This window comes from Chrysochloris asiatica, unplaced genomic scaffold (assembly GCF_000296735.1).
Source record: "Chrysochloris asiatica unplaced genomic scaffold, ChrAsi1.0 scaffold00026, whole genome shotgun sequence".
Lineage (NCBI taxonomy): Eukaryota > Metazoa > Chordata > Mammalia > Afrosoricida > Chrysochloridae > Chrysochloris > Chrysochloris asiatica.
The window spans coordinates 24,489,937-24,495,435 of record NW_006408544.1 but is presented as its reverse complement, the minus strand read 5'-3'; positions in this window follow the sequence as shown (position 1 = coordinate 24,495,435).

Here is a 5,499-nt window from a genome sequence, read left to right as displayed (position 1 = left end):
AAAAAAAAAAAAAAAAATCAGCCATTGAAAACCCTGTGGAGTACAGTTCCACTCTGACAAACATGGAGTTGCCATAAGTTGGAGTTGATTAGATGTTAATTGATTTTTTTTACTATGACTTATCAACTTTATGGCCTCATGCAAATTGCCATCTCATCTCTGTCCATTTCTTCCTATAAGGTGTGGATGATGACGGTATCTGCTTCTTGGAGTCTGTGAGCATTATGAATAAGCATGTCATGAATATTAGCTATGTTATTATTACCATCATCATTTTCAAGTACCCACAAAACATTTACAAGAACTCTGGTTTTAATTTTTTTAAAATCATTTTAAACAGGTCTTAAGATATTTCAGTGCAAAACCCACAAAAACACATGAGAACAAAAAGATATAAAATAACTTATCTCCTAGAAATTGTCTTAATAAAAGACACAGAGGGCTATTATATCCCAAACTCTGGGTTATTAAGGGAAAATGTACCAGTATAATGACTAATATTTGCACTGGGCATTATCACTTACAAACAACTTTCATACATCTAATCCAGCTTAATCCTCTCAGTTCCTGCAAGAAGAATTTATTATCTGCTTTTGACAGGTGAACAGCCAGCCTCAGAGAGGCTGATGATTTGCTCAAGATCCCACAGCTCAAAAGTGGCAGAGCTGTCTCATGACCTTTGCACTGCCAGAGAAATGGATCCTGCTTCTTCTTTTGGAGACTGGGTGTCAGTCTGCTGGCCTGCAAGAGACAGAGAAAGGCTTGATCTGGTATCTCCACAGCAGAGAAACCAAGTGGTTTTCTGAGGAGTTGGAAGCAAACAAACAGAGGTGTAAAACCCAATTCTGCTTCCTAGATGTGTGATCTTGATCAGTCACTTATTCTCTGTGATCCTCAGCATCATCATTGGCAAATGGAGCTAGTCATTTCAATAGCACCAATGTGAGGATTAAATGAGATAGATATGCAAAGAAACTGCTGTCACCCAAAGTGCCTGGTACACGGGGTGCCTTCCTGTTCCTGGCTACTGAATGAACCAACCTTACCTTATATCTGCCTCTTGTTACTGTGCCTAGCATCTGCCTCTTTTTGAGCATGTAGATTGTATGTTATAGAAAGAAAAGGCAGAAACAGGGGTGGCATTTACAGTGGAGAATTCTTGGAGGATTGTCAAAGGGAGTCTAGATGCTGGTCTGCCATTCAACTCTGTGCAGGAGGCTGCTCCACAGCCTGGGCACTCCCATTACCAGTGGCTGCGTCTTCCACTTATCTCACGTCTACACCTTGCAAGCCCAGGTGTTCCTTCATCCATCACTGGCCATTGTCTGGTTTCCACTCCTTCCCTTGCCTGCTCCTGCTAGATGGGCGTCCTTGTTAATAATCCAGTGTGTTCATAGCCTGAAAACTATCAGATTCTATCCCACTTTATCCTAAACACCATCCATCTATCAACTGCTTGCTCCACATGCTTGGTTAGGAAAATGGGAATGGGGGAGGGAAACAAATAATACATAAAACTTCTTAGCTGCTATCACTAAAGAAATAGAATGGATAAATAGATCCATCAGACATGTATCACGCTACTGGACAGCAAAGTCCATTTGTTAAAAACAGGTTAGGATGGGAGGATTTATCTCACATTGGAAGCTGCTAATATAGAAGGGAAACATATTTTCCTTTATCTCTCCCCAGAGAGGCAGGGTACAACTCATGGTCATGAATAAGGAATTTTAACTCAAACTAATGGAGTTTTCTTCACAAAGGTAAAAAATGTAGGCTCCCTCAAATCTGAGCAGATGCAGTCCCTGAGAATGCTATGAGGACTCTTCCAAGACAGGAAGGTTTGGGGACCCAAGAGCCCTGTGAAAATGTCTACAGTGGACTCTCTTTTACAAATTCCTCCAGGCTGCGTGAAAGGCTGCTTTGGAGCTTTTAACTTTAGCATAGAGGAACCAGTGAGAGAAAATACTCTTAGCATCCAACAAATTTTTTTGGGGGAAAGCATCTATGTGCCAAGCACTACAGTTGCTAATGAGGTACCAAAGATGTGTCTTTCTGCAAGACGGCTACCATGATAGAGTGCTAAGAGCTAAGGAGAGTACTAAGGCACATAACTGTGTGATGAACTGGAAGATCATGGAAAGGGTTAAGCTCAGTTTTCTGGATGAGATTACATCTAACATATACCCTGAAGAGGCCTGGTGAGGTTAATAGAAGATGGGAGCAGGGATAGGGATGTGCATCTGGGACCCGTTTGTGCATAAGCCTGGAGGGGTCAAAAGGCCAGACCTATTTGGGAATCTGAATTGAAAAATAGTTAATTCATCCAACAATTATTTATTGAGCCCCTTCAAAGGCAAATACTATTCTAGATACTAAAATCTAGTCTTTTAAAAATTCTATTAGGTGATTTTTTTGCATGTTAGACAATTTTGGCATTCCTTTGGATCGTCTTTCTTTGGAATGTACACAAATACGAATATCTTCCATTTGGTTACCCAGAAAACAGTTTTCCAAATTTCTTGGCACAAATAGGTGAGTGCGGCCAGCATGCCTCAGTTTGTAGAACTATCTCAATTGTTACTCCATCAATTCCTGGAGTCTTGTTTTTTGCCAATGCCTTCAATGCAGCTTGGATTACTTCCTTAAGTACCATTGGTTCCTGATAATATGCTACCCCCTGAAATTGTTGACCATAGACCAATTCTCTTTGATTCAGTGATTATGCATTCTTTCTATCTTTTGATGCTTCCTACATAGTTTAATATTTTTCTCAAAGAATAGGTCAGTGTTTTAATTCAAGATTTGATTTTTTTCTTCAGCTTTAGAAATGCCAAGTATGTTCTTTTTTAATTATTATTATTATTTTCTAAATGGAATGTGTGATGCTATTCCTCCCTGCACATTTCATTATAATACTTTATTTTGTGTTCTCAAGCCATTTAGAAATCTTCTGTTCAGACATTTTACTTTATCATTTCTTTAATTTTCTTTAGCTTCTGTGCATTCAAGAAAAAATGTCAGTCTCTTCTGGCATCCATTTTAGTCTTTTCTTTCTTTTCTGTCTCTTTAATGGCCTTATGTTTTCTTCATGTATGATGCTATTGATGACATCTCACAACTCATATGGTTTTTGGTCGTTAGTGTTCAATGCATCAAATCTAGTCTTGAGATGGTCTCTAATTTCAGATGGGTCTAGTGGACTTCTTTGTAAGTTTTATTCAGCTTTAATTTAAATGTAGTGGTTATGAATCAGGCTGCAAACCGCAAGGTCAGTAGTTTGAAACTACCAGCTGTTCTGCGGGAGAAAGATGAGGCTTTCTGCTCCCGTAAAGATTTACAGCCTCGGAAACCCTGTACAGAGTTGCTGTGAGTAGGAACTGACTCCACAGTACATAACAACAACAACAACAAACAATTGAAGCTCTGCAATCAGCCCCTAATCTTGCTCTTATTGATGATATTGAAATTCTCTATCATGTCTTTGAACAGATTAAGTCAATTTGATTCCTATATATTCCATCTAATGAGGTCCACATGTAAAGTCATGCTGTATTTCCAATGAATAAATCTTTGGTCTTGCAAAATTATATCATGTGATCTAAGGTGTCATTTGTACCATGAAAGCCGTATTTTTCAACTGTTGATCCTTCATTTCTTTTCCAACTTTCACATTCTAATAGAATCACATATGCATCTTGATTTCAATGTTTGATCAATTTCAAACTGCAGAAGTTTATAAAAATCTCGAATTTCTTCACGATTGGTGCTAATGGCTGTTACATATATCTGAACGATAATCATATTAACTGGTCTTACTTATGTTCTTGTTGTTAAGTGCCATCGAGTCGATTCCGACCCATAGTGACCCTTTATAGGGTTTCCAAAGAGCAGCTGGTGAGCTTGAACAACTGACCTTATAATTTAGACAACTTTGCAGTCTGACACATTAGCCCACAGCAGAACACCAGGACTCCATGTTGTTGTTAAGTGCCGTCAAATTGGTTCTGACTCATAGTGACCCTGTATAGGGTTTCGGAGGAGTGGCTGGTGAATTTGAACTACCAATCTTGTGTCTCAATGTAACCTTTTGGTCCAGTGCTTATCGCACAATGCCAGCCCAGGACTTCAGGACTTATAGATATATGGATATTATTATGTCACTGACAGCATTGCCCTTCAGGATAGTTCTTGAAATGTTCTTTCAATGAATGTGATTCCATTCCTCCTTAACTTGTCGTTCCCAGCATAGTAGACCACATGATTGTCTGATACAAAAAATACCAGTCCATTTCAGCTCACTCATTCCTAGAATATTGATCTGCATGTGTTCTTTCATTTTTCACCATTTCTAATTTTACTTAATCCATAGTTTGTTCATTGCATATTCTTATTATTGAAGGACATTTGCATTTGTTTCTTCTCATTTTGTGTCATTCCACATCAGAAAATGAAGACCCTGAAAGCTTTTCTTCACCATGTCATTAAGGTCGACTCTACTTTAAGGCGGTAACGTTTTCCCAGTTTATTTTGAAGGCCTTTTAACCTGAAAAGTTCATCTTCCAGCCCTAAATTAGACAATGTTCTGTTGGTACTCACAAAGTTTTCATTAAGAATTTATTCTCTCACAATTTAAGAGAATAGACGTCCAAATTCAGAGTGCTAGATCTAAGGGCAGATTTTCTCTTTGCCAGTCCTGGGGAAAGGTTTTTGTCTCCTTTCAGCATCCATATGCTCACTATTCTTTGGAGAGCTCCATATATCTTGGAATTAATCTTCCCCTGAATCTAGGAGCTTCCCAGTGCAGTGACTCCAGGTCCAAAGGATGCTCTCCACTCCTAGAGATTCCATGTTAGTAGTGGTAGTAAGTCCCTCTTTCTCTGCTCAAGTCTTTTTCCTCTTATATCTTATAAGACAAAAGGTACTGCATGCCACATACTTGGAAATCTCCCATAAATTAAATCCGGTTAGTGGTGGGATCTAGGGTGACATTTACCACCCTTAATCCTACCGCTCGTCTGTCAGTTTGTTGTACTGTGGTGGCTTGCACGTTGCTTTGATTTTGGATGCTATCCCAGCGGTATCTTAAATACTAGCAGAGTCATTTACAGTGGGCAGGTTTTAGCTGAGCTTCTTACAAAGACAGATTAGGAAGAAGGAGAGATGGGCTACTTCTGAATATTTACTCACTAAAAACCTTATGAATAGCACAGGAACACTGTTAGTTCCAGAATACTGAATATTGAAATATAATGAAGAGCACCAGAATATTATCAGATATAGTGCCAGATGATGAGCTCCTTAGGTTGGAAGGCACTCAAACTGTGGCTGGAGAAGAGCTGCTTCCTCTAACTAGAATTGATCATATTGACACGAATGGAGTAAAGCCCTCAGGACATTCATTTGCTGATGGGGCACAATTCAAAATGAAGAGAAACAGCTGTAAACATCCATTAATAATCAAAACATGGAATGTACAAAGTATGAATCTAAGAAAAT